Source organism: Triturus cristatus, chromosome 6 (genome assembly GCF_964204655.1).
Source record: "Triturus cristatus chromosome 6, aTriCri1.1, whole genome shotgun sequence".
Lineage (NCBI taxonomy): Eukaryota > Metazoa > Chordata > Amphibia > Caudata > Salamandridae > Triturus > Triturus cristatus.
The window spans coordinates 682,451,393-682,463,934 of NC_140589.1; positions in this window are offsets into that span (position 1 = coordinate 682,451,393).

The window sequence follows — 12,542 nt, forward strand, 5'->3', positions numbered from 1 at the left end:
TGATTCCATTGAGCAATTCAACAACTTCACCCACTGAAGAAAACCAACCATGGTGTGTGGTGGTCTTACACAATGACAATGGTTGGACAGAAATCCAAGTCCCTATTAGGTTCTAACATCTCAAAAATGCTTGTGACTGCTAGGTCAATATTTTTAAGCATGTTTATTCATGAATTTACTGCACCCAATTCACAGAGAAGTCAGAATATTACAGGTGGTGGTCTTTACCTCAACCTAAACGTAATTTTCCAACTTTCCGGAATTCACAAACATTCCCAGGAATACATCTGGAAGGTGTGTCAGGCACAAGTTTCCACAAGTACTTCTGAGAAAGTCAAGTGATATTCCTAAAGGGAAACTATTCTTAATGTGCACATCTGTCTGTAGCCGAGAACTCCAAACAAGGGAATTGGATCCCCTGTGCAAATACACATTTGTTTCTCTCCAATGAAATATATTCTTCTACATGGAGAAACATGTTCCCTACACTGACACCAAATCTGGGGGTTGTTTTATTCTGCTACTCAAACTGGAAAGGAATTATGCCAAACTTTGGCTGGAGTAAAAATCTCCTTCCATCTCCAGAGTGTAAGGGGAATGAAAGGAGTTTGTGAATAGCCACAAATGTACATTTATGGGTGTTCACAAATTTCCTACAATAACCACATATTGGAACACCCATTTTGCCAACCCTTGAGTGGAATGTACGGGTGCAGACAACTTTGCACTCATGGCGGAGATCTTCACACACACAAATGGGCTTATACTTCCCAGAAACCCTTTGTGATTTTCTAGCAGGCATATAAAAGATAGATTTGGTCATAAACTTGCCCTCACAATCAAATTCAACTTTGAGAATAGGTTCCACTGATTTTAATCAATGAAATAATGTTATGTTGGCATCATTTAGACTCACTTAACACTCCAATGCATTTCAATATAAATTATCTTCATCAGGGAATAAACTTCTGTTATAAAACTATTATTTATGCTGTTTATCAGAATATACATTTCTGGTTGTGCAGGAAAGTGCCCCTTTTTGTCATGGTTGCCCCCACTTTTTTGCTGGGTACATGATGTGATTTTGATTGCAAGTGCACTGGGTTTTGCTAACCAGGTCCGCAGTGCCAGAGTTCTCTCCCAAAACTGTGCAATTGTTCCCCCAATTGGCAGAACCTTTAGCACCCTCTGTAAGTCACTAGTAAATGGTACCCTGGTACCTAGGGCCTGAGGTACTAAATAGGGTCCTTAAGGGCTGCAGCACAAATTGTGCTACCCTAAGGGACCCCTTAGCAAGCACATGCATTGCTGCCATTGCAGGCTACAGACAAAAGTGAAAACTAGCACTGTGTGCCATGTCCCCTACCACTGCATATGAAATTTGTAAGTCACCCCTAAAGCAGGCCTGGGAGTCCTCTTGTGCTGGTCAGTCCTATTGCTGCCAGTGCAAGTGGCCAGGGAAGCCATATTACATCATGTACTGGACACTGGTGAAAACGAGTTTCCCAGATACATGATGGCTTCACTGGCTACACTGAAAATGCGGATGTTTGTTTACTAAATATCTCATCTTGATAAACCCACTCTGATGCCAGTGTTGGATTTATCAAAACATGCACTCAGAGGGGACCTTAGAGGCACCCCTGAAAACATACCAGCCTCTGGTATGCCTGCTCAGTGGATTCTGCCAGCCTGCCACCTGAGACAAGTCTCTGACCTCCTAGGGTGACAGCCTTTTGCTCTCAGGAGGTCAGAAACAAAAGCCTGTCTGGGAAGATGGGAAGAGGGTGTAACTCCCCCTCCCACAGGATGACCTGCTGATTAGCCTCCTTCGGCTGGTGAGCTTCAAAGGAGCACCTGACTTGGTTCCAGCAGCACCAGCCTGTCTGAAGCCCTCATCGAAAACTTTGCCAAAGTTGACACATCCTGCAGTAGTGACTCCAATATCTTGGGAGGACTGCCTGCCTTTGAAAAAGACTCAAGATCTCCTATGAACAGTGGACCTGTCCAGCAGAAACCCCAAACAGAAGACTCTGAGGCCTCTGGAACCGCCAAAGCCCGGCACCTGAAGCAGCCACTGCACTCGTCACCTTCGGCCCAACTTGAAGTGAGCCAATGGTGCCAAAAAGGTCCCACAGCCCTCCAGGGCTCGAGTCCATTGTGGTTTCACCCCTCCTGGACTCCTCAACATCTCCTGCAGTATCTGCAAGCAGGCCCCCACTACCGTGACTGCTCTGGTGAGAAAAAATCCAATGCCTAAAGACACCTCTGAACACATTGCCCCAGGGCCTTGGAGAAGAGGACAAAAGGTGTCTCCCCGTCCCGAGCATTGCAAGGCCTGAGCCCACTTGGTAGTTCAGCCCAACTGGCTTCCTAGCAAGAACCTGCAGCCTCTTTTTACAGAGACCAGTCCCTATTGAAACGCATTGGATTCCCGACGTTAATAGCTGCCCTTGTTCCGCTGGTGGTGTACTGTTGGTGCTGTCTTGGACCATGCCCACTACTCAGTTTAACTCCTAGAGATTGATCCTATAAGTCGATGTACTGTACCTGTTTGAAGAGCTTGTTCTCCCTTCCATAGGATAACTTTGCAGAACTCAGAAATGGCACAGTGTCCACTTTTTAAAGTGAAAAGAATTTAAATTTAAAAATGTCCTTCCCTGAAAGATTTTTCTCTGAGGCCTAAACATATATAAAGATACTTGCCATTTTTTTAATTGGTTGGGATCGCCATCTTGAATTGTGTTGTCATTTATTAATCCTTGTGTGTACTTGCAAATTTCTTACACTCTGTGTCAAGCCTAAGGCTGCTCGACAGCACTACCACCTAATAGATAATTAGCAAGGGAACCCCTGTACTCTTTACATGGTATATCAGATTCTTGATATATCACATAAAGGGCCAGCTTCCTACAGGTTGAGAATATATTCCCCTTGAGATACATTTTCACATTTGCACAGCATACCATTCATGACAAATAACACATAACACCTTCCGCACCATAAAAAACAAAGTATATGCTACTCCCTCTTTCTTCCCCTTTCCCTCGGTAGGCACATTCTGGCATGCTATTGGACCTTACTTCAGGACCAACCATCTGGTCCTGCTGTTAGTGGCCATATTTGAATACATTCCATCCAATGATACTTTCATAGCCAGTGCTGCTGAATGATTATATCAATCGTCCTAAAAGCTTTATGCCTCTACGTGTGTTCTCTATGACTCCCCTTTTCATACAGAAAGTCCCAACATTCTCTTCAACTGACACAGAGCAGTTGCAACATGGTGGCATGAAGGTTATTATTTACAACATTTCCAGGCAGTTTTCCAAGGTCTGCGCCTGCAGGGGATTGTGGCCTGCTTTATTTTTTGTGATGACCCTGTCCTTCTGACCTGCTGACTGCTGTGACCATAAATAGTGGGTTGGCTGCGATCCTTGATAATGCTGATGTTCCTGGTCTTGACAATGAAACAGTGGCCCTTCCTGATTGGTCTCCTCATGATTGACCTGCTCTGTCATGTAACACTGCCTGTGGATTCTACAGACAGCTGTGGTGCTGGCACCTGGCTTTAGAAAAAGATCATGGCTAGAGTGACCCTAAAATGCCTTATGGCTTGATATTTAATAAGTCAGATCATTGTGAACCCTGCTTAAAAGTTTAATGATGCTGTGTTATTCTTGGCTTTCCGGTTGACATCAAAAGAGTTACTGCATATGTGCATGGTGCAGGATTGGCCTCTATCAAACTCCTGTAAAGCCATATTGGGATGGGGCATGGATTGGGGTGGTTGACAATGTTCTAGGCGTATCAAAATCTGAATGACATAAGGTGCTGTCATTAGTGTGTGCATTGACTGTGTAGACTCCTGATTGTGCTGTATGTCTATTGTTGTTGTTAGTCTACATCCCACTTGGTGCATTCTGAGAAACTTGTGCTTGTTTGCCCATAAAATTTGTAACCACAATGAGTAGCTTGACCTACTTGTGTTCTGTTTCTCTAAGTAACTAAGGGCCAGATGTATCAAAGGGTTTTACCCATTCTGTGTCTATGGAAAAATGTGTTCATACATATGGCCCTAAATGCTTCCCTCCCTATTTCTACATTACTGCAATCATCATGTTGCGAGATGTGTGGTTACATGCACAAATTAGTATTCCTTATACTACAGCTCATGAACAGTGATAAAATTCAAATTTAGCAAGCGGTACCCCAAATGGAAATAATGGTCATTGCTAACAGAATTTATTCTCGGCCTGTTGTCTTCTTCCAGTGAACTTTATAGCTATTAACTCACTAAAGATGCCTCACATGTAGCTAAATGTTCTTCAGCAAAGCGCAATTCTCCAATAAAAAGGGGCTGCAACAAAATGATACCTCCACTCACAGTGAATGGTGGCTACTGCACCATCATCAAGTATGGAACGATAGGCTGTTGGTGTATTCTATTGAATAGTGCTAAGACACAGGGATTAAAATCTCTGCCTTTGGTCAAGGAGCTAAGAAGTCTGTCTTGAAAACTCTAGTCTCACATAATCACAATCCTTCAGTTTACATGGAATACTTGTTTGGAGCAAATGCAACAAAACATGTTGGTTCATATGTGGGCTGCCTTCAGCCTAATAAAAGTGAGAGGATACATTGAGCCCTCCCTTATAGCCTTCGTGAATGGGTCATGGAATGCACATTCATCTTCTTGCCAGGCTTGGAAAGATGCCGGGAGCAGTGAACTGACTTAAAGCAGGCTGGTTTGTTGGATATCAATGTGTCCACCAGCAATTATATCGCTTGGAAGAGCTGCCATGTGACACCCCAATACGCACCCATTTGATTACTCACACCAATCTCTAGAGTAGATAGCCTGGGAAAAAGACAGGTAAATTGTTATGGTCTTTCAGGCTTCGCTTGTGGTTTTTAAAATGGCACACCACTGAAATGGTCGTTACTTTCCACCAATGCACCTAAGTTTCACCACACGTAAGTTCTCCCAAGTCAATAATTTGTATTTATCTTGACTTCAAATTCAAACTTTGCAGCAGCAATTGAGAGGAAGGTGACATACCAGGACCCTGAAGTGATTTTGCAGTACCCTTCAGGGCTTTGAAAAAGGTAAATGTATTGAGAATTCCTTCTTATCTGCTTTGGCTTGTAAATGAGCTGATGGACTACCCATACATGCCCATACAGGAGAGAAGCTGTCCTGACCTAGCGAACAAGCAGAAAGTCTAGTTCAGTGAGATCTGCCTTGATGAGAATTCAAGAGGACAGACAGCCTGCTCAGGATCTTTGAGTACCCATGAGGACGCACACCAGCTTGCCTGGACTGACCATATGACACATCTCTGCAAAACCGGTATCACAAGAGAGTTGAGGATGTGTTGGTGCCTCAAAAGAATTGTGGTTTTTGGCGATCTTGAAATGCAGTCATGACCTGCCCTTTTATGGTATCCCTGTAGCCTCCGATGAACACCAGGTCCTGCCAGTCAGTAGAAGACATAAGTATGGCATGAGGATGGTTCGCAACATCTACCTTTTGCAAGGTTTCTGGAGACTGGATTAATTCTTTTTTTCCCCTGCAGACGTTTTACCGTAGACCCAAAACCAAAGGCACCAACTTTGAAATCATATTTCTAGTGAAAAGTTCAGAGCAGCTGCTGATAGGTTAAAGAAAGGGATGGGCAGCCTGCAGAGGCTTACACGCCTTTGCTCATGCAGGTGTTGCCAGTATGGATCAACGTTTTTAATATGATCTTGACCAGACCTCTGCTTCATGCAAGAAGCTACTATTAGTTTGATAATAAAGCCAGATAAGGATCCTAAAAGATGTAAGTCACACAGGCCTAACTCTTTGTTAAACCGTTATGTCAAACTCTTTTCTGGTACCATTGTAGCTAGGTTAAACAACCGAATGAGTTGAGTGAGTTAATTCCTATCCTAATTGGGTCACAGTACTTGGTGGAGAACAACGTACCCTTTGCAGGCAAGGCTTTTAAATAGGATATCTTGTGTCATTATCACTTTGGACTATGCTATTTTATAGCAGTTAGGGCTTTATATGATCTCCCATTTGCCAATACTTTAGTATACAGTACCTTACCATCATGTCGTGAAACTGAGAGATGTACAAGATAAGGTGCCTATAGCTCAACAAATGTGTTCAGACAAGAAGGTTACACTCTTCTGTTATTTGCGATTTTGTTTAAAAATTTGACTTACTCTTGGTGGAAAATTTAGTGAACCATCTGGAGTCTGCAACGTCGTCCCTCATTTGTGTTCTGCCATATAGAACCCCGAATTACATGCAGGGATTTCCCCAGGCCCTTGCTGACTCCTTAGCGTCCGTAATTGTAGATCATGCCAATGTTCTTTTGATAGAAGATTTTAGTTATTGGGCGAATGAAAAAGACGGGGGCCAGCAATCCTTGGATCTTACAGCCGCGTTAAATGACCTAAACCTAGAACAAATAGTAAACCTTCAGACTCATACTAAAGGCCATATTTTGGATCAAATTTGGACCTCGAAATTCCCTGTGCGGAAGCTGAGCATAGTCCTGTGTGGGCGGTCAGACCATCATCTGACCTCCTTCTCAGTGCTGCGACCTAAGGGCTTGAGCCCGCTTATCGGACCAGCTATTACGGCTAGAAATTGGGCTCGGGTCAACCTCCCGGCTTTCTGCAGGGTTCTAGGGAAGTCTCTACCCGTCCCTGAGGTGGATATTGAGGGGTATGCAGTAGCAGCCCGTGGAGGGAGTTCCGTGGGGTGGTGGGGCAGGGTGGGGGAGGGGCAGGTTGGGGGGTGGTAAACTCCGTCTCATGGCTGACCGGAGTAATGTAAAGAAATAAATAAATAAAACGAATTTCAGCGTGCGCGAGGAAATTTGTTTTCTTTCTTTCTTTCATGGCTACCATTCCATTGCATGATTTTACAACGCATGCCATTACAACACAATTTTTAAAACTACCATTACAACGCATACCATTACAATGCATACTATTGCAATGCATAATACTTTTAGGGCAACAGTAAAGTAAGTGTTGAATAGTGTAGGGGTAAAAATTACTATTCCCTTGTACTCCAAAAGCCATACCCTCCCTAATACTAAATAAATCTCCATTACTTACCATATAATGTGTTGTAATGGTATGCTTTGTAATGGTATGCGTTGTAATGGCATGCGTTGTAGTGACATGCGTTGTAATGGCATGCATTGTAATGGCATGCGATATAAAGGCAGTTGCGTTGTAACAGTTGCGTTGTACAGGTAGGTAGTTGTAATGACTGCATTGTAATTGATGCTTCCCGCTCACTCTACCGAAACAGCAGTCACATTAGTGGTTGACGACATGCGCAAGGAAGCAGACATGGTAACACACAAGCCCTGGTGCTACTAGGTCTGTCGGCGGCCTTTGATACACTCGATCACGCTATTTTGGTTGACTGGGTCAGGGCAGCTGGACTACAGGGTGTAGCCCTGAATTGGATGATTTCATTTCTGAAGGATGGATCTCAATCGGTTAGGCTAACCCTTTTCACCTCCGCAGAGGTCCAATTGAACTGTGGGGTGCCACAGGGTTTCTCTTTGTCTCCCCATCTTTTTAATATCTATATTCGACCTTTGGTCAACTCTCTTAAAAAGATGGAAGTGAACATCTACAACTACGCAGATGATATGCAATTGTTGTTTACGGTCAACGATAGCGCTACGGCCAGGCAACATTTTCAAAGAATATGTGACGTAACAACGCAATCGTTTAGATCGCGGTACGTTACATCGCGGTTATTACAACGCAAGTCATTACAACGTCTTGCGCTAGAGACGCTGGACTTAGGAATAGTATGATTTACTATTACAAATCCAGTGTGTGTAACAGTAGGGAAGGTGTTGGAATAGTAAATCATACTATTCCTTAGTGTAAAGCAACGACTTGCATTGTAATGACCACAATAGAAATGTATCGCGGTGTAATGATCGCGTTGTAAAGGTCGTTCGCCTTTTCAAAATGCTATGCTGTTCATCCTGGATTGGATGCAATCATTTGAAACTTAACTCAGACAAAAATCTAGATAGTCCTTACTAAGAACAGGGTGGTTGGTTAGTTGGAACCACACCCTGTGGACCAGTGAGATGGGCTTCCCATCCCAAACAAGCAGTAAAAAGACTAGGGGTCATTATTGATGAGGATCTTTCACTCAAACAATAGGTCAGTGCTGTGCAGTGACGTCAGCCTGCTTTTACCAACTGCGACACATAAAAAAGATAAGGAAATTCCTTGCGAGGGAGGCTCTGGTCCAGGTAATCATAGTCTTCGTTATGTCTAGAATAGACTATGCTAAGTCTCTCTATTTGGACCTCCAAAAAGTTGTTTTGCGTAGGCTTCAGTTAATTCACAATCAGGCCGCACGGCTGATAGTTCACTTGCCCAGAGAGGGTCACATCTCTAGGGTGACCAAGGGCCTCCACTGGTGCCGGTGGTGCAGAGAACTAGGTTCAAGGCATGCTGTATGGCCTTTAAGGGCTACATCTGAGTTGCCTGGCCGTCTTGAAATCTCAGACCGCGAAATACTACCGAACCAGAGAACTGAGATCCACCCACCTCCACTTCCTGATTATACCCACTTTCAAAAAACAAAGGACCGGAGGGCGCAGGTTCTCCGTCTCTGCCCCCGAGAATGGAATACCTAGCCATTGGAGATTAGGCAGACTAACAACTACATCAGATGTAGACAGCTTTTGAAGACCTGGCTCTTTAAACAGGTGTACCAGTAATGATGGCTTTATGACATGTGAACGTGCGCTCTAGAAATAGTCATTAACATAACATAACATAACCCTGTCTACTGACGACTTAATGGTCTACACTTTGGCTCCACAGGTTTTGTATTCCCCACATACGAGGGATGCTGGAAGAGAGTAGCACTATCTCTGGATATGCTGTTAATAAAAGTCAGAGTTTATGGTATGAAACTTTATAAATGCTTCACCCCAGCATGGATATGAGGTTAGATATCTCGAGTTAAAAAAAGTTTTATTTCTAGTAAAATGGTTGAATTTACCTCTCACCTTGATAAGAGGGATTACACATTCTAAAATACGTATTGTATATGTATGCTATAAGGACAGAAAGCTAAATCTAATAGTGGCAGTGTTAATGTCCTCTATTCTCCCCAGAAAAGTGAGCAAGTATTTAGAATTGTCCGGTAAATCTGTTTGTTCTCACATTAATCTGGGTTGTTAACTTCACCACCATTGTACAACTCTATCACGATAGGTTGAAATGCAATGACACTGAACATAATGTGTATGCAGAATGTAGCACGGGTATGGATGCACCCTCATGCCATCGCCACCCAGTATATCTGCAACTCTGCTGTCAAAGATGCATTGTCTCAATTTGGCATGATTTAGATAATGTCAAGGAACTATTTAAAGTGGATATTTGGGAGGTATGCATTGCACTGTAAGTTGTGATATTAAAATAATGAGGCATGTTTTGATGTATCTGAAAAGTAACAGACTTTGTTGGAGAAAATATATAATGTGACAACATAAAGAAGTTTAAAAACAGACTCTAGGAAATGAAGTAAAATATATATGTCCCAGAGAGCCAGAAGGCAATTTCATGATCACAAGTGGTGTTGAAGGGTTGTGTCCTCCTGACTAAAAGCTAAGGGGCATATTATGAAGCACGGCGTTAAAATTATCGATAATGGGCTTGATAATATGCCACAGAGAATTTCAATAGAAGCCCATGTTGACACCAGAAAATAGGCTTCTATGGGAATTCTCAAGGGCATATTATCTAGCCCATTATCGCCGCTTTAGCGGCAGTTTTCTGCCGCTAAAGCGGCGATAATTTTAACGCCGTTTCTTGATAATATGCCCCTAAGTTCTTGGGGGCATATTATCAAGCATGGAGTTAAAATTATCGCCGCTTTAGCGGCAGAAAACTGCAGCTAAAGCGGCAATAATGGGCTTGATAATATGCACTTGAGAATTCCAATAGAAGCCCATATTGTCACCAAAACATGGGCTTCTATAGGAATTCTCGAGGGCATATTATCAAGCCCATTATCGCCGCTTTAGCAGCAGTTTTCTGCCGCTAAAGCGGCGATACTTTTAACTCTGTTTCTTGATAATATGCCCCTTGGGCTGAAGTCTGTTGACGCTTTCCTGCAAGCATGCCACAAGCCAGAACAGAAAATGATAATATTCAAAGGTTCAGTAAAGAGCTACATTCCTCTTGTGCTGATGATTTGGGATCTTTTCAAGTGGCTCTGGCATTAGTTAAGGGGAATGGGGCATATCAGCAACAACCGGCGATAATTATCGCTAAGCGCACTTAGTGCTAGGATAATTATCACCGGCTAACGTGGATTTTTATCGCTGAGATAGCGTGCTATTAGCAACGCTTATCTCAAAAGCGATAAAAATCCTAGCGCTAACTGCCTAACGTGAGATTATTGCTGGAAACCCAGCGATAATCTCACAAAATGTGGCGTTAGCTTGATGATAGGGCCTCACATACTTAGCCATGATATCCACCTTCCATAGGATATCATGGCTAAGTCAGTCCTGAAGCAGGCGTAAGGAAAGTAGCGATAACAGGGGTTATCGCTACTTTTCTTGCCACTATGCTTCATAGCGTGGGGCTTGATGATAGGAGAAATGTCGCTTAGCGACATTTCTCCTGTCATATCAGGTCAGGAACGCCCACTTTGCATCTCATTAGAGATGCAAAGCTGGGCGTTAGGAATTTGTGCGCTAATGCAAGGTTTCACGCGTTAGCGTGACCTTGCTAATTAGGCGATAAGTGTATCGCCGCTTTTTGGCTGAAAACGGCCGCAAAAGCGGCGATAATTTTCTATCGCAGCGTTGTAGATATGCCCCAATATTAGGTAGAAAGAAGGCTAAGTTATAACCATTAAACAGGTTGAAACAGCAATCATTGCGTTTGCTGGTTGTAAGGTCCCAGGCTCGCCAGGTGTCACTGCTGAGTTTTGCAAAGGCCTCGCTGAGCTCCTCATTCTGCACCTACTGCCAATTTATGAAGCGTTATTGTAACCCCAGTCATTCTTGCTCCTCGTTGTGGAATTGTATCCCTAATCAATCTCAACCATAACATAGTAGTTACAATAATTGCTAACAGGGTATTGCTACAGCTACTTACGTATATCCCCCGAACATCCCTATAAGGTCCACTGCTTAAAGTCTTCGCAAACTTCTAGAATACTTAGTCAAATGGATCCAAAGCTTCTAATGGTGGGAGAATCTTGAGTATTGTAAAGGTATTCCATTCTATTAAAAAACGGTTTAATTTTAAAATCTTAAATAAAATGGACTTAGATCGCTACTGGATTTCTTCCCTATCTCCTCTTCCCACTCACCTGCTTGTGAGTATTTTCATCAAGAACATGCTCAAATTAGCATTTACTGCAAGTAAAGATATTAGAGACAGCCACCCTCCTTTTGACATTAGCAATTGGAGCCCTTGCATCACCAATCAGGGAGGAGCATGGTGATAAGAATTGTAAATGCCTATGATATTATCCTGCCTAACTAATATCCCCAAAAATATACAATCGCAATTATACATATTTTTTATTTTTTCAGAGTTGCATATTAACTGGGCAAATTCAGGCATATTTTCTTTAACCTGGAAAGTGAAGGAAATTGACGTGGGTCTTCACCCTTGTTGGTGTCCCAAGTTATTTATGTAATTTGAGAGGTAAAATATTCGAGGAACTGTTGTCAAGCTGAGCTCTAGTTCAAGCGTGGCATGTGACAATCTGGAACAAAACCATAGCATCAAGGGGGAATGACTCTTTCCTTATTCCATCGAATTTCATGAATCAAAATTGCGGTTCTGTCCAAGTTCCCCTGACTACTCCCGAACCTACTGATAACCCTCAATGCATGCTTTAGGGAACTCACTAAGCAATGATTTGATCTGGAAAAGTTTCTTCTCCTATGAAATGCATGCTCCTTTGCAGTGTTTCATATTGAAAAGTTAGTCTTAGCTGCCCAACATACCAGTCCTTATACTAGTTCTCCCATTCATATTGAAGAAGTTCCTGCAGCACCAGCTTCTTTAGTGCCTCACATATTAGGTCTCTCAGGGGCTGCAGAATAAAAGGAATAATTCTGAATGGGTTGTCTTGGAAAATAATCGCTAATTTACTGGATATAGCTTTAGCTTGCCTGACACGCAATCCTCTATTTGATATTGTTGGTCTTTCTGTAACATTTGAAAATGTTTTCATGGTAAACTGCACAAGGTGAAACTGTACATGCCCACTCTGGACCGGCCAAGAAACATATTTCAAATACTTCACATGGAGAACTAATTAGGGCTTAAAATTCTGAAGTGAACCAACCAAATCTCAGCAAGACACAAGGACCATTCACACAAAGAGGATATAGTAGATGTTCAATAACTATGAATTGAGAAAAGTCAGGAATGTAAAAAAACAGAAATTCAACAATCCTTACTCAGTGTTTTACTTTCTTAATGAATATAATAATGAGCCCCAAAAATATTTT